At 50.0% G+C, this 17717-nt stretch overlaps 1 protein-coding gene across 4 annotated transcripts in view; it reads left to right on the top strand.

Moving 5' to 3' along the window:
* Positions 1-17717, top strand: part of SH3PXD2A (SH3 and PX domains 2A) — a 199755-nt gene that overhangs the window by 36227 nt on the left and 145811 nt on the right. The window lies entirely within an intron of this gene.

The raw sequence follows: 17717 nt of genomic DNA, 5'->3' as shown, positions 1-17717 counted from the left end.
ATTAGGGGAGTGGAGCAGCCATGGCAGACACCAGGGAAGAACTTGTGTGTGCCTGGCTATGGGAGAGCTGGGCATTCCTGAAGGGGCTAAGAGACTGGGAGCCATACCTCCACGGAAGCACCTTTTTTTTGCTTAGGATCTGTGTTCTTAATACCAAAAGCAGCTTCACTCAAGTGATCTTTGTGTGTCATGTGCAGAATGTCCAGAGATCCATTGTCTGTTCCACAAGAGGAATACTTCCTATAATAAAAATTCAAATGAGAAACATGAAATAAAACCAACACATTCATATGTGGGACGTTGGTGGGGACTGTGAAGGTGAGAAACATGTGCTTCTCTGGGCAGCACCATGAGAATTCTCAGAAATCCAGGAAGATTCTGTTAGCTGGGGCTGGCATTGTGGCACTGTGGGTTAAGTCACCACCTGCAGTGTTAGCATTCCAAATAAGCAGTGCTTTGAGTCCCCACTGCTTCACTTCTAATCCAGTTCCCTGCTAATGTGCCTGTGAAAAGTGATGGGAGATGACCTAAGTGCTTAGGCTCCTGCCGCCTATGTGGGAGACATGACATGGACGAGGCTTCTGCTTCCTTGCTTTAGTTTGGCTCAGCCCTGGCCATAAGTGAATCAGAGCATGGAAAGTGTGTGTGTGTCCCTTCCCCTCTATTACTGCCTTTCACATTATGTTTTGAAAACAGGCTCTGCGAGCATGCATTGTGCGTTTGCTGGGGCAGATGTGTGCTCAGCACTTTTGTGTGTGTTCTCTTATTTTATCCTCACTCAGACCATCTAGGCGTGTCCTCTTATGACCCTCACTGTATAGCCAAGAAAGTGGAGACTCAGAGGAATTAGGTAACTTTTCTGAGATCTTAGTACCCCAGTCTGTTTGGCAGCACTCATGGGGCTTTTTTTGTCTTTCCCCCCAGGCTTGACCCCTTGGTTGATGCCTAGGGGGAGGGGATTCCACTTGGCCAGTGATGGCAGGGGTCCCAGTGTTCTGGCCCAGTGCCCTGGCCTTGCTCTGAGTGGGGCAATCCTGACTTGGGGCTTTGGTGGGAAGGTTATAGCTATCGCCTTTCCCTTCACTGCCCTGGGTGTGAGCAAGGGCATGGGGAGGGGGCCCCGTTCCTTGAGAGTGGGTGCTGGCCAAGTGAAACAGGCTGAGGTCAGAGGGTGGGGGCCGCCCTCCCCAAGGGAGTGCTTGGATGACGTGACTTTGGGGGCGGTGAGCTAGTTGCACGTTTTTCCTCTCATCTCCAAGCCTTGGTCTGATGAGGGATTGGGGAGTCGAGGTGGGAAGCCCGGCCACATGCTGCCCCTGGCAGGCTGCCCTGGCCGCTACACAGGGCTCTTCTCCAACCAGCTTTGCACATCCCAACTGCCATCCTAGAAGGAACTGGGAGAAAATGACATCCTGGAATTGGCAGAGAGCAGGTTTCCCTCTGGTCCCATGGCAGCAAGGGGCCGAGAGGAAGGAGCTGGGGGCTCAGTACACGTGTCTTGGTGCTCCCACTCCCTCGTCCCACTGGCTCTGAGTCTCAGCCAAGTTTGAGAGAGGGAGGGAGGTTTGAATGGTTTGCCCTCGGATCTGGTGCATGGGAGTGAATGGAGCATGAAATGCAGACTTTTAGCGCTTTGTCCCTCTCCTTTCTCCGGAGTTGCTGACATTCCCATGCTCAGGGTCTTTGGGCTCAGTGGCTGCTTGAGCTGACCCCTCACCTACCCTGGTGTCTGTCTCCAGGGCTTCCTGACTGATCTCCACCTGGGCACCTGGATGCCTTCAGCTGGGATTGCTTAACCTCTAAATGTCCCCTGCTTGCAGCCTCCTGCCTAGAGCCCCTTCCTCTGTCAGGAGCCCCATGCCGGTGGCCACCTGCATTCTCTCATCCCCAAGCCTGGTTGCACTGCTGTGCCTGTCCCTTGCCTCCTCTGCGCCCTTCAACCTTGCTGTTCCCTCCTGGGGTTCTTTGGCCTCCCAACACTGCTTTCCTTTTCTCTCCAACCCCACGCTCTACTGCCTGAGAGCCCCCTCAGCTGGCCTTGAGCCCCTGCCTCTTCCCCCTCCCACCGCCTCCTCTTTCCTGCCTCTATCATCCCCTCACACCTTAAAGCTAGGACTGGTAACTCACCTGCTGCTCCCTCCCTGGGGCTCCGGACTGCAGCAACACCCACCCCAGCTTCACATGCTAGAGCTCAGTCTCCTTCATGCTCCTCCCACCCCAACCCTTGTCTGTACCCCATCTTCTGCCTAGGACATCCCATCCTTCCCAGCCACTACAATCCTCACCTCCACCCACCTTTCTCCAAAATCACCTTCTCTGGGAAGTCTTCTGCTGGGTTTTCAATGTGCTCTGTCTCCTCTGAAACTCAGTGTGGGCATTTGATTGCCATCACAATGTTAGTTGAGGGGGAGAGGGAGTTGGGTGGAAAAGCAGGATCTGTGTCCTTCTCATCAGAGTGGGGTACCTCTCTCAGGAGCTGGGTTACTCCTCAAGACAGTGGGCTGTTCTGTGGCCAGGTTACATTTGTGTCCTCCTCACTGTGGCCCCCTGCCCCAGCACCTGTCCATCAGGGTATAGTGCAATTCAAAGCCCTCCCCAGGAGCCACCATCATGCTTTTGGATTTTCCAGGGGGGAAACCGTGAGCCAAAGTAAACGTCGTTGCTTTATAAACGGTCCAAGCTTAGGTATTCGGTTACAGCCACAGAAAAATGGATTGAGACGCCCTCCTGAACCAGCCTGGGGGACGCCCCCAGATGCACGTGCAGCCACCAACCTAACATGGCCATGCCTTTACCATGGGAACCCCAAAATCCACAGCCCCCCCCAAGTGACCAGCACAGGATTTTATTAGACTTTGTATAGCCAGCATCTAGTGCATAGTTTGGCATGTAGGAAGCACTCCTGTACTGCACCAAACTGGATGGCCTTGTTGAAGCCCTGCCCCACACTCAGTGTGACTGGATACAGTAGAGGAGACAAGGGGCATGGGATCAGGTGTTTGCTTTTGAGGATGTTGTGACCCAGTTGAGGACAGATCTGGACATGCAGGAAGTAGACTGCCTGGCTCTGCAGTGTAGAAAGTTAGGGCTATGCTTACAGGTACCTGGAACAGAGCAGAGGACTAGGAGGCAGGGTGCCCCCTGAGGCCTGGACAAGGGCACAGGATGAGTGAGATCTGATAGAAGGAGGGGGTACAGAGCCACACTCCAGGGCCAGGACCATGGGTAGAAGAACAGGTTTGCAGAGCAGCGGTTTTCCCTGGTCCCAGGCTCTCCCAGTATCAGAACAGGGATTGCGCCTTTTAGGTGCAGTTTCTTTATTCTAGAAGCCAAACAGGAGCTGATGGTGTTCCCAGTTTTGCTGCTTGATTGGGAAATGTTGACCACATGCCAGGGTCTGCTGGGGCCAGCGAATTCTAGGCAGAGAGTGGAGTGTTTCAGGCATCCATTCTTAGTAGAAGAGAACTCTGTTTGTTCTTGATGCACCTGGAAGAGCAAGCATGTTCTTTATAAAGTCTGTTTTTTTTTTCTTTTACCAGGTAAGTGCCTGGACTGTGTGCCAGCATTGTTGACTGGCAGCCAGGAGGTTGCAGATCAGCATGGTATTGCTCTGGGCTTGATGGACATAATCCAATCCCTATCCACACCAACATGGTGTTGCTCCAGGCGTGATGGATTTGGTTGAGTTTCTATCCACACCATATCTATACAGCAGCTGAAGCACAGAGGGAGCACCTGAGGCTGCTGCAATCCTGGGAGGCTCCTGGGAGGCTTATAGGAGACTGTGAGTCTTTACTGGAACTTGAAAGAGTGAGGCAGGTCTAAAAGGTTTACAATATATGTATTTATTTGAAAGGCACAATGATATAGAAGGAGAGACAGAAAGAGAGAGATCTTCCATCTACTGGTTCACTCTACAAATGCTTGCAGCTACTGGGGCTAGACCAGGTAGAAGCCAGGAGCCAGGATCTCCTTCTGGGTCTCTCCTGTGGATGACTAGGATTCAAGTACTTGGACCATCTGCTGCTCCTGGGTTCATTAGCAGGAAGCTTGTTCTGAATAAGAGGCAGGATCCTTCCCCAGGCACTCTGATATGAGGTCAGGTATTCTAGACAGCAGACTAACCAACTGCATTGCCATGTCCACCCCTTGCCTAACTTTTAATATTAGCTTTGTTGAATTACAATTCGCTGGCCATACAATTCATCCATGTAAAATCCATGACTCAGGGGATTTTTCACTGATTCATAGCTATGTAGAACCATCCACCACAGGCAATTTTAGAACATTGTTAGCATCTGAAAAAGAAATGCCATGAGTAGTCATTTCCTGTTTCCCCACAATGCCACAATGCCACAACGTTACAACACCCCCTAGGTAGGCCATATCTAGGAAACCACCTATCCACATTGTCTCTACAGACTACCTGCCATTGCTCAACTTCCAATTGTTTTTAAGTGGAAAAGCAGATTTATAGAGAGAAGGAGAGATCTAGATAAAAGTCTTGCATCCACTGGTCCATTCTCCAAGTGACTGCAATAGCCAGAGCTGAGCCAATCCAAAGCTAGGAGCTGGGAGTTTTTCCCAGGTCTCCCATAGGGATGATGCAGGGTCCCAAAGCTTTGGGCCATCCTCTATTGCTTTCCCAGGCCACAAGCGGGGAGCAGGATTGGAAGTGGAGCAACCGGGACAATAACCGGTACTCTTATGGGATGCTGGCATTTGCAAGGGGAGGATTTAGCCAACTGAGCCATCACACCAGGCCCCCACCCCCGTCCCACAGCTTCCAATTTTTTGACTTTCTGATCATAGAGAGGCACAGTCATTCAGCAGTTCTATTGTTCTCTTTGAATGCAGCACTCAAAAAAGCACATGAGACTAGTCAACACTATTAGAAACGAGTCTAATGTGTTTCAAGTGCATTTAAAGTCTGCTGGGCTCCCCACTTGTGGCCTGGGAAAGCAATAGAGGATGGCGCAAAACCTTGGGACCCTGCATCATCCCTATGGGAGACCTGGAAAAAACTCGCTCCTAGGGTGAAGACCTCAGCATGGAATCGTTGAGTCATATAGTGACTCTATGTGTTACCAGTTGAGGAACTGATAAGCCGTTCAAAGTGGCTGAACTATTTTGCATTCCTCCGAGCAATGTATGGAGGTTCCAAGTTATCTACATCTCTGCCAGTCCTTGTTATCTGTCTGATTATAGCTGTTGCAGTGGATGTGTTGTGATATTTCACTGTGACTTGATGTATGTTTCCATGATGAACATCTTTGCAAATGCTTACTGGTCATTTGTGTATCTTTTCTGGAGAAAAGTCTACCCAGATTCCTTGTCCATTTTTACACTAGGCTATGTATCTTTTTTTGATATTGAATTGTGAGATTTTTAAAAATATATGCACACATATATATTTAAGATGTAAATGTGATATATATATATATATATATATATATATATATATATATATATAATGAACTGATTACTATGGTCAAGCCAATTAACATACCCATCTTGTTCCTTATTCGGTTATCTTTGTGTTTATGTGTGTGTAATGAGAACACCTGAAATCTGCTGCCATACTAAGTTTCCAGTATATAATCCAGAACTATTTTTTTTACTGTTTATTTTCATCTATCTGAAAGTACACTTCCAGCCACGGTTCATCTCCCAAATGCCCACGTCAGATAGGGCTGGGCCAGGCTGAAGAAACAAGCCTGGATCCAGAACTGTCATCTGTTGCTTCCCAAGATCATCAGCAGGAGGCTGGAATCTGTGTGGTGGCCTGGGCTCAGGGGATGTTCCGTTACGGATGCTGGCGTCCCAAGTGGTGGCGTCATCTACTGTACCACAACACCCTTCCCCAGGTCAGCATTCTTAAGCGTTCAAGCTGTCCATGAACTCTCCAAAACCATCCATCTCACAGAACTGTAACTTGGCACTGTTTGACCACCTTACTCCCTTTTCCTCTGCCTCCCTACCCATAGTGACCGTGTTCTGCCTCTATCTATTTGACTTTTTGAGGTTGTTTATATAACTGAGATCATGGGGTATTCTTGTCCATTTGGATTATTTGGCTCAGCATAGTGTCTCCCAGGTTCATTCATGTTGTTGCAAGTGGTAAGAGCTCCTTCTTTTCTGAGGCTGCATTGTATTATTACACTGCCTACACAACATATGTTCTTCATAAATTCTAAATACAAGTCCTGTGTCTGCTATATAATTTGAAAATATGCTGTCCCGTCCTGTGTATTGTCATTGTACTTTATTGCTAATGTCCTTTGGAATCCCCCCCAAAAAATAGGAAGTCCAGTGTATCTGGTTTTCTTTGCTTAATGTACTTTTGGTGTCATTAGAAACCACTGACTAATCCCACATCATGAAGATTTGTTATGTTTCCTTCTAAGACTTCCTATAATTTTTGTCTCTCACATTTAGGTGTCTGATCCCTTTGAGCTAATTTTTTGTCCGTAGGGTAATTAGGGCTTCCTGCTAATTTTGTCTTGAGATCTCAAACACCTCCTGAGTTGGCAAGCATTTTTAGCTTCTGCATTTAAGTCCTAGATCAATCATCTCACCCCAGAGAAGCCCTTCCCTAACCATCAGTCTGAGCTTGTAGTCTGGTCCACAGTTATCTCCATGTGCCACACTATTGGTCAGTCCAAAACAATCTTGTGTGTTCTCTTGCATGTTGTTGTCTAGGTCAGCTCCACGACCACAGATCCTGGCTAGCTCACCACTTAGTTGGTGCTCAGGTTATGCTTTTTGAGAGAAAGAAACCTCCCTTTCCTTTAAACAAACAAACAAACAAACAAGCCCTTGTATTCTCAGAGAGTTTTGCTACTAGAGTTTTGCTTTTAGAGTTCGAACTCGGAGGGCTGCAAGGTAACACATCTTCTAGCAATGTTGCAGGTACTTTTCCCTTGGTCACACTTCTCCTGCTCCTGTAATCCCATTACTTCATGGGACAGCCCCTCTTGTCCTTGGCCAGTTCTAGTGGCTGGAATGTTCTTCCTGAGGGACAAGGATCTGTCTTCCTGTAACTTGTGCTCATTTCTCACAGCCTTCCAATTGGCACAGCTGTATTTGAACTACACCTTTTGATTATCTCTGCCACCAGCTATTATGTGCTTTTGCACCTCTAGTTGTTTCAGCTGTTTCCCCGGAACTGAGAAGGGCTAGGCTCTGACCTGCCCAGCCCCTGATGTAGGCCCATGGCCTTGAGGGCATGCACGTAGGGGCTGCCAAAGAAAGCTCATGCATAGCCATGGCTTAAAGCTCATGAGCCCAAGTCTTCTTGTTTTCTTTTCCTCATTTGAGCTGATAAATCCCCAAACTACAGGCAGAATGTGGAGGAATACTCCAAGTGCAGTCATGCCTCCTGAAGGCAGAGCCGAGTCCTTCTGGTACAAGTTATACTATTCCTTTCTAAAGATAACATCTAAAGAGGTGTTTTGCTTTTCTTTTTCCTTTCAGCTGATTTGGTGGTCTGTTCAGGGTTGGTTCAGTCGAGTCTCTCTCAACCCTGTAACAATCAGGAGACTTGCCCTGGAAGCTCTTCTAAAACCTCCAAGGTTCACCCCACCTTCCAAGACTATGATGGAAAATGTGGGGAGGGCCTGGGCAGTGGCACTTTTAGAGCACTATTGGTGATTGTAAAGTGCAGTCAGCGATGGAGACCTTGGCATGCAGAATTCAGCATTGAACTTGATGTTCCTTCCAGCTCCACAAAAGGGAGCTAACACTGGAGGTCAACAGAGTGGTCAGGAGCAGGAGGACAGGCTAGGACAGAGCTGTTTTTAAAAAGGAACATTTTGTATTAAGCTTTGAAAGCCATGCACATGTAAAAGAAAGGAAACAATATAGACTTGTGTGAAATAGAAAGTGAACTTTTTGCCTGTTTCTGTTCTCTCTATCCCTCTTCCCCCTCCGTAATCATTGTTTCTGGGTTGATGTTTTTCTTCCTTTATTTTTCTTTATTTATCTGAGAGGCATAGCTACAGAGATGGGGGTAGGGGAGTTGGTTGTGGCTGGAGAGCGAGAAAGAGATCTTCCATCCACTGGTTCACTCCCCAAATGGCCACAAGAGCCATGACTGAGCCAGACTAAAGCCAGGAACCAGGAGCTTCATCTGGGTCTACCACGTGGGTGCGTGGACCCAAGGCCTTGCGCTGTCCTCCATTGCTTTCCCAGGCACATGAGAGGGAGCCAGAAGGGAAGTGGAGCAGCCAGGACTTGAACTGGCACTCTTATGGAATGTTACCCTTTCAGACGGAAGTTTAACGTGTTGTGCCACAAGACCAATTCTGTTTTTCTTTCAACTGTGTAGATACACAAGTCTATAGTACACATGCACCCCAAAATCAATGTAATCACTTTATATATAGCTGGTTTTGTTTCCTTCTGATTGTCTCTTCATATATAGCTGTTTTGTAATCTGTTGTTGTTTTTTGTTTCCCTTTTCTCAGGATATTGCACACATCTGCCCACAGCAACACAGAAGGTTCCACCTTACCTTTGACAGGTGTATAAGCCAAAATTTATTTTACCTTCTAAAAATATAAATTAGCAATCCATGTTTCTTATTTTTTGATGCATTGGACAGTTTCATATGCATTCACAAGACACACATACACACATGCATGTGTATGTGGGAATAAGTTCTTGGGAGCCACATTGCTGAGTCAAACAGAATGCAAGTTTGGGGCATAGAAATTGCTAAAATTGAGGCAAGCATTGGGTGCAGCCACTTGCTGTGTCTTCAGAGTGCCTGGGTTTGTGTCCCTGTTCTATTCCCAATTCCAGTTTGCTGCTAATGCACACCGTATCAAGCAGCAGGTGATGTTCCTTTCAGATACAAAGAAATTGCCAGAATGCTGTCTGGAAAGATTGAGCCAGTCTGCATCCAGCAGCAGAATTCCTAGTGAAAGCTCTTTGCCCTGGGTCAGAAGCTATGCTTTGCTGAGCACAGCACAGAGGAAGGCCTGAATGCTTCAGATGGTGGCAAGGAAGCAGTGGGGTCACTTCCCTTGCAGGCTGCGTGTGGGGTGGCCACTGGCCTCTGGCCTCCACCTCCCCACCCCCAGCCCTGGGCTGCTATGTTGCCCCAGGAAGAGGAACCCGAGCTGTGTGTGTTAACCTTCGCTGTGCCCTCCTGGGTGTGACTCCAGGATGTGCGTGTCAGGATCAGCGGGGCTAGTGCCTATGGAGTCAGCAGTGTGTGGAGCCAGGGGCCCCCTTTCAGGCGCTCGGTGAGCTATTTGTAAGTCCCTGACAAGGCCAGGAGCTTCTTTCTTTGGGTAGCTCAGCAGAGGCTGCATTTTCTACAAGTATCCAGGACTGTACCCCCAAGGGTCAGTGTGTATCTGGACTTAGTTTCCAGCACAGGCTAAGCCTCATCCCCAGCCTGGCACATTGCCACTCTTTCTGGCTCCTGGGCATTCCCCAAGTCTGTCCACAGCCTCTCCACTGGAGCACCTGCCAGCTCAAGGTGGTCACGCTTGTTTGCTGTGAGTACTGGCACTGGGCCAGAGAGTGGAGGCCAGGTTGGCAGGAGGCGGTACAAAGGTCCAGGCGCATGCCTTCCTGTGTTCTGCAAAATGCCCAGTGAGTGCCATGCCCAGAACTCTCGAAACCCAGAGCAGGTTTCTTTACAGACATGGTGCCAGTTGATGCCTCCAGAACCTTCTAGGGAAAGTGACTGATGTTCTTAAAGCATAGACTACACCAGGCACCTCAAAAGCAGGGAACAAAATGAGAAGTCACATTTATGAAAAATCAGAGTTTGTGAGAAGATGTCATTCACTGTCATAGTGAGGTGGTGTTACTCTCCCATTTAACAGATGCAAGGTGGAAGCTCAGAGCAGTTCTGAGATTGTAAACCCTGCAACACAAAGCACTAGCCCACATCCTGAGCTCCCCCGACTTGTTTCCTCAGTGATGTTGTTCCTCGGTCATGGAGCACTCATACTGGAGGCAGCCAATGGGTACAGCAGCAGATTCAGCCCCTAGGGCGGACCCTGGCAGTCTGGTTCAAGGCCATCTGATGTGATCATGAAAGAGGATGAAGTCGGGACAGGCACAATAACTAGTGGCTAAAGTCCTCTCCTTGCTCGCCCAGGATTCCATATGGACACCGATCCATGTTCCAGCTGTTTCACTTGACATCCAGCTCCCTGCTTATGGCCTGGGAAAGCAGTAGAGGGTGGCCCAAGGCTTTAGGATCCTGTGCCAGCATGGGAGACTCAGAAGAAGCTCCTGTCTTCTGGCTTCAGATCAGCTCAATTCCAGCCCTTGTGGCCGCTTGAGGAGTGAGCTAACAGATGGAGGATTTTTTTCTCCTTCTCTCTATAAGTCTCTTTCCAATAAAAATAAATAAATCTTTTTAAAAAATCCACAAAAGAGGATGAAGTGAGCCAGATCTGGAGTGAGTGGCCATATTGCAGGCTGAGCTTTGTCACTTGTTCTAGATGGGACCTGGAGGTAGATCAGGGACCCCTGGAGGCAGTGACAATTCCTTCCTCACAGAATGACTATAAGCCCATCTGGATGAAGTGCTTATCTTGGTTCTTGTGACTGCTGAAGAATTCCAGCATGCACGTAAGCCAGGGCTTGGGACAGGATACCCTTTGTGCAGCTGTTCTGTTTCTGGGGATTCCAAGAATAGCTCTTTGAAAAAAAGAAGTGGGCTTCTTTTGGGTCCATGCAGGTTTGGGAGTCCTAGGAGCTCTAGCTTATGCACCCGTTTTCCCTCCAGGAAGCCTGAAAAAAGAAAGTCTTCCACCCCAGAGGGGGTGACCACAGCACAGCCATCCCTCATGCATGCAGGTGCTCCTGGTGACAGTCATTGTTCTCCCAGCTCTTCTGCTTTTCCAGGCCAGGCTTGTTGTTACTAGTGGTCCCACCACTGCTGTGTGTGTGCGTGTGTGTGTGTGTGTGCACGCGCGCACAGGTGTGCCCACATGCCACTTCCTATTGCTTTCCTATTTCCACCTACAGAGACAAGTCCCCACTTCCGCTCTCTGGGTGTCTGAGAGCTGATTGCATTGGTTACTTCCCATGTGCCAAGCCCTATGCTAAGCACCCAGGGCACGAGCGCATCATCATGTGTCATGGGCAGCTCCATTCCAAACCCTAACACAGGCTGAGCTTCTTGGTCATGCCTCACACCATAAGGATTCCCCATCCCTGTGTCTCACACAGGCCTTGCTTGATTGGTGAGCAGGAATTTTGCTCTGCCAAGCTGGAAGAGCTTAGAGATCCTGCCTTTAACATGGTGCCTAACCAGGTTTCATGAGCACCCATCTGATAATGGCTCATTGCTTTTCTTCCTCACTTGTGCAAGGATGGTATTGAGCTGGGCATTAGGATGCTCTGGTTGCCTTCAGGGAGCTTCTGTTCTAATGAAGGGGTAACTCGCAGAGCTCCCAAGGGAGCCTCTAAGAGATACCTACTGTTACTCTCAGTTTTCTGAGTCTTCAGTGGAGGCATTTAAGACATAAGAAGGCTTCCTACAGGCCCTCTTGCTTGCGTGTGCTCCCTACACCACCCTGATTTAATAGCGGAGGGCTGTGATACCTGGACGCAAAGGCAGCACCCAGCGGGATAGGTTCAGCCACCCCCTGGAAGAATGCCTGATGGAGCATTGGAGGCAGCTGGCTCTCTCCTCCTCCAAGCCTCTGGTTCCCCCAGGAGATGGCTCATTTAGCTGGAGCTGCAATGGTGCTCCTGTATCATGCATGTGTGGGTCTGTCAGGGATCTTGAGCGGGCACATGTCCCCACCACTACCAGAATCTTTCTGGGACTCATTCTCACTGTGTTTACTGAGACTACTCTGCAAACATGAGGTCCAAAAGGAGCAAGCCTGGAGGAAGGTGGACCACGGCTTCAAAAGATTCTGCTGCCTGGCCAGTAGCCCTGTAGTCGCGTTAGAGTGTGTGTCCGAGCGAGGGGGCCGTGTTTCCCCGTCCCTCTTGCCTCTCTAGCCTGAGCAGGAGGCTCAGCCCCTGGAGGAGGAGTTGGATTCGGAGCAAGACCACACCTGCAGGATTCCCAGGCTGAGCACAGAGCTCAAGCCACACAGCCACCACAGATTATGGAATTTTATTTCACTGGCAGGGTTTGGGGCTGACAAAGATCCTTGCACCGAACCAGATGTGTTTATATTCTGCATCTTGGCCACTGGTGATTTGCTCCTTGGGGAGATGGGGGGGGGGCAATCTTCAAGTATGCTGTTAGGTCACCTCCTTGGGTCTTGGCTCACTGAGTAGCGCTAGCCTGGCAGGTCTCGTGTGAGCCTCATGGGTGAAGAAGTGGACAGAATGTGTTGATAGGGAGGGAGAGGGACTCAGCTGTGTTCAAGAAAGAGTGACACAGCAGGCATCAAGCACTGTGATTGGCAAAGGCAGAGCGAATGATGCAAATCCAGGGACTGAAGCACAGACTTGCTAGCCTGTCTCAGGTTCTAGGACTCTGGGGGGGCTTTCCTGATGGAGGGGGGAATCTTTCACACAAGGGAACTCAGCAGAGCCACAGCAGGGAGACCAGGAAATGTTTGCTGTGGCCACTTGCAATGGAAACAGCAGCCCTAGAGTCCTCTGCCCTGCTGGGTGGTCTGGATCTAGAGAACCGGTGTGGCCATGCTCTTTATCCCAGCCGCCATGATAGAACTTAGTAAATGGAACACTTTTGGAGGCTAGGGTTGGTTGGCTGGCTGGCATCTAAGATGGGCTGCCATTAGCTTCTTGGGGAAGAACTTGACATGGGTGTTTATTTGTTTGTTTGTTTGTTTTTTTGGCAGGAAGCCAGGGTGGTGATCATGTCCCCAGTATAAACTCCCTGTAAGCCATTGGATTATATTCATTCTGCTTTTGGGGGACTTAGGCTTTAACACTGAGTCCCAGACATGGATGTACCTCCGTCCTAAGACTACAGAAGATTTGGGGATGGTAATGAGCTTGGTTCTGAGGAATTCCTGTGACTTCAAGGACTCTGGAAACAAGGTGCCGAGTGCATTAAGAATAAGACGACTCTTTGGACCCAGGTGCAGCAAGGGTTAGAGGTCCCCTGTACATGTCCCCTGGGCTAGGCAATCTTTGGGCAGTGAAAGACTTGCCCAGCTCTATGCAGTGGGCCTAGACTTAGCCACCTAGTGGTGTGAGCAGGTGAAGGAAGATTGCCATTGAGTTTCCACTTGGCCAGGGGCCAGGAGCTGCTGGCATGGGTCCAGGGAAAACAAGTCCTTCCGCAGCAAACCAAGCTGCAGCGCTCTGGAAATATAAGATTCCCTCTAGCAAAGCTACTCCGCCTCTCATATTTTCTGTCCGCACAGAGAGCGACAGGTACTTACTGGCACTTTAATATGTGGGGCAGGTCCTGGGACCTCCCAGGAACGGCTAGGTGCACGTTTGCTCCTGGGTCATAGCCCAGATCCTAGCACAGCCTTGGCCTCCTACTTGGTGCTTTGCAACAGCTGCACATCAGATTGGCCTCAAGGCCATTTCCTTGTGGGGAGGAGCATAGTTCAGAGAGGACAAGAACACTCTACTAGAAAGGCAACTTTAAGTGACTCAGCCCCTGCTGGTGGACTCCTGAGCTGAGCGCCGACTATAGCCCTGAATTGGACAGACTGCTTGGACAAGGACAAGGCCTGGGGCTGGGCTTCCAGACAGAAGTTGCCTGTCTGTCTCCCAGGGAGCTATTCCCCTCCCCAACTGCCTTTGGAAGACTCTGTCTCCTCTTTGGGACTACCCCAGGCAGGCCGGCGGCTTCACAGAGGCCTGCCATCTGCCCACAGAGGCCGGGGGTGTGGAAACAGAATCCGGGGGGTTAAATCCAGAAGGAAGGGAAACTCCACCCGGGAAACCTGATCGCAAGTGAAGTATTTGGAAGCAGGATGTTTAATTGCTAAGCCTTTCTTGAGACCCAGCTGCTGGGTAATGTTATCTAGGCTGCTGCCCAGGCTGGAGCAGAGCTTATCTGGGCCCCTGACGCAGCCTCGGTAAACAGAGCTGGCTTCCTCAAGTGACCTCTGCCCTGTGTCCCGTCCCGGCACCTGCTCTGTCTCCATGGTTTATCTCTGAACTTCCACAGAAACTAGGGCCAGGCTAATGTTATGTGTGTCCTCCATCCTGAGCGAAAATCTAGGATGTGTGAGGTTTGAAAGAAGGTAGATGAACCTCCTACCAGATCAAGAGCCAAGGGCCTGGCCACTGCGCTCCTAACTCTGGCCTTGTCTCTAGGGAGGCTTCTAACCAGGATTTAGACTATTCAGCAGGACAAGTTCCTGAATGTGGGGATGGGCGTGCATTCCCTCTGCATTAACCCCACCCAGGCCTGAGTCTTGCTCCTACCTACTTGCTGAGGACATAGCAAATGGAGGAGTTCTGTTTTGCCTAACAAGGAAAGAAGTGCTCCTTGGGCGGCTGCAAGGCCACATCCAGGCTGGGTAACTCCCTGACGGCTCTTTTACCCCTTCCCTCATGCTGGTTCTCCAGAGGGCCTGTCTCTGGTAGAAATGACTCACTGTGTCTATTGCAGTAATTCTGAAGAGCAAAGGGCTAGGTACCTGCCCACACTGGGAAGGCTGTGCTGCTGTGTGCAATAACCCAGGCTGGGTATCCGGAGCTTGGGCAGTCCTCTTGGCTTGGTCACCTGTAGGGGAGCACATACCTCTCAGGATCACGCCAGGCCTGGCAGCCCTGATGCACATTGGGCAGAAGATGAATCCCAGGGCTTGAGAGACTGTGCTAAGCATTCATGGCCAGTAAAGAGGATTTTGAGAGTAAGACCCTGCCGACTCCTGGCCCTACTGGGGTCAGGGCCCTGGGCCCTGGGTTCCTATGGCTCCTCTGGGCTACAAGGAGGGAGGCTGTGAGCCTGTGCTGAATTCTCTGGGAGGTGAAAGGAAGCTCCTAATTTGCAGGGAAGATGAGGGTGGGTGTTAATCCCCAGTGAAACACCTCCTCCAGGCTCTCCTTGACTAGCTCAGGAGAAAGGCCCCTAAGTGCCCACAGGCAAGGGCAAGCTTGCTGTCTCTGGGGAGAGGCGTGCAACTTGGGCCTCCTGGTGTTCAGCTGCCAGAGCAGAGGCAGCACCGAATTCAAAAGCAGCATCTCTTCCCTACACAGGGACCTGTGGGAGTTGGGGATGCAGGCAGAGATGAGAGAGAGGGAGACAGAGCTGGGAGGCTGGGAGTCAGCAGGGGGAATAGTAGGACTGTAACCTCCATGAAAACCCCAGAGTGTGAGGGTCTTCTCCGTGAGAAGCCTGGTTTTGTAGCATTCCTAGTGATTGGTCTGACTGGGTCCTGAGTCCTGACAGTTGCTGGTCTCAGGTTCTCCGACCTGCCATTTGTCCCCTGTATTCCCCTCACTTTCAGACCACCTAAAGCTGCATTCAAAGAAGGTGCTGTTCAGTCCTTAACAAAGATTCAGATTGCAGTAGCCACATGCCTAAATTTACACAGAGGCAAATGGCCCAATGCCCCGGTGTGAAGGGCTCCTTCAAAACACACGCTGAGATTGAATAGCCAGGAGGGGCATGTGAAGCAGAGCTTACGTTACTCCTTAGCATGCCCACACCTCTGGGTGTATCAGGGAGCCCCTCTCTGTACCAGCCCAGCTTCCTGCTTCTAAACAATGCCAGGCAGTGGGTGACGGCTCAAGTCATCAGGCCCCCACCACGTGAATTGAGTTTCAGCTTTGGCTGTTGTGGGCATTTGGGGCATAGCAGAGCTGAAAGGTCCTTCTTTGCCTTTCAAAAAATAATAATAATAAATGCAGTTGCCTTTGTAAAAGTGTTAGGGGACGGGACCTTTCAGAGGTGACTAGGCCAGGAGGGTCCCGAATTCATGATTGGATTGGTGCCATAATCGTAGCTGTGGGTTTCTCACTTTTTCCCCCAGTGATTAAATTATTTCACAGGCAGAGCAACATATAAAAATCATAAGTGACAGAGAGAGAGAACTTGAGAAGCTTTCGTCTACTGGGTCTTTCCCCAGATAGCTGCAACAGCCAGGTGAGGGCCAGGCCAAATCCAGGAGCCTGGAACTCCATCCAGGTCTCCCAGGTGAGTGACAAGGGCCTAAGCAGGAACATTACAAGAGAGCTGGATTGGAACTGGAACAGCCAAGACTTGAACTGGAACTCCTATGGGATGCCAGTGTTGCAGATGGCTGCTCAATATGCTGTGCCACAATACAGCCCCAGCAGTGGTTTCTGATCAAACGGAGAGTTTGGCCCCATTTCCCATCTTTGGTGCTGCTTGCACACCCTTCTGCCTTCTGCCATAGTTGTCCCTCACCAGATGCTAGCACAGAACCATGAGCCAAGTGAACTTGCCTTGTTTTGATAACTTTCTCAGTCTCAGCTGTTCTGTTGTAGCAGTGGAGATAGATTGAGACGAGTGTGGTGAAGAGTATGGAGAACAAACTCATCAGGTCTGTGCTCCTTCATTAGCTGAGTGATCCTGGGCAAAGTACTTCTCGTTTCAGAGGCTCCCCTTCTTGATATACAACATGGGGCTGGCCAGGGTGGCTGCATCCTGGCTGAAGACCAATGGAGCTGAGGCGCATGCCTGCTTTGCCCTCTGCCAGCATGCAGGGACATTCTGTTGTATTTAGTGATCGAAGTGATTACACACTTTATTGTTGAAGATGCACATTTACATGGCTGTGAAGCAAAGGCTGGCACATCCATAGTCACTGTAATAATAGCAGCTTGTTTTGAATTTGTAAGGGTGGGAATGGCCTCTGATTTTCCCTCCTTCCTGGTCAGATGGCCACAGAGGGCTCTGATGGCCTAGTTTTACGACCCTCTCCTCTCCTCAGGCGCAGGGAACCCTCCATGGTGAGAGACTGCTGCTGCAACTTGGCCACAGGAGGGAGGAGGGAGGGGATTCAAGAGCTTCCTTGTCCATGAATTGAGCATCCAAGTCCTTGGTCCCACCAGTGCCATATGCAGACCTTGCTCCTGGCACCTGGGGAGTAGGTGGGTCAGTGCCCAGGTGTCTGCAGGTTTCCCCCCCACCAGCATTCTTCCTTTTCACTTTGTTGTGGGCTGTTATACTCTCTTCACAGGTAGAGGAGTGGGAACTTGAGGATCTCTAGGCAGAGGCCCAGAAATCTACATTTTCACAATTCTACATGTGGTTCTGATAGATGGTCTCACATCAGAACCACCACAAGGGAACTCAGAGCCACCACCTGTCCCCTGAACACAGATGTACAGCACAGGCTGCACTTGTGTCGTTCTTCTTGACTGTGTGCCTGGAGATGTCTGAGCGGGCAACAGGGCAGAGTACAGCAGAGTGGCCCCAAGGCTAGAAGAGGGGTCTCTCCCAGGAGGGACAGAAACAGTGGGCCAGATTCTATGGTTGTTGTAGATGCGTGTGTGTGTGTTCTCCCCTCCTGTGACCTCCTATACAAGTGAACTTTCTAAAGTGGCCTGAGACAGCCTCTTGGATGGAGCCTGATGCCACGTGGGGACCTGGGGTACTAGCCTGGCCCTGAAACACCTTTGTTGCTAGAAGCGTTTTCAAATCCTCTTTGAGCTGACATGTCCCACAAGTGTGCTTCTTGTTTAGTGTAGAGAGGCACGTGCTGAGCACCTGCTCCAGGCCTAAGCTACAGGATCCTGAGATGAAGTCTACACTCCTGAAATGTGTGTGGTCCCTGAGATCCAAAGCTCCACTGCAGATGGGTATTTGGCAGATGTTC

Source organism: Ochotona princeps, chromosome 13, assembly GCF_030435755.1.
Source record: "Ochotona princeps isolate mOchPri1 chromosome 13, mOchPri1.hap1, whole genome shotgun sequence".
NCBI classification, from domain to species: Eukaryota; Metazoa; Chordata; class Mammalia; order Lagomorpha; family Ochotonidae; genus Ochotona; species Ochotona princeps.
This window is presented reverse-complemented; position numbering and strand designations above follow the sequence as displayed.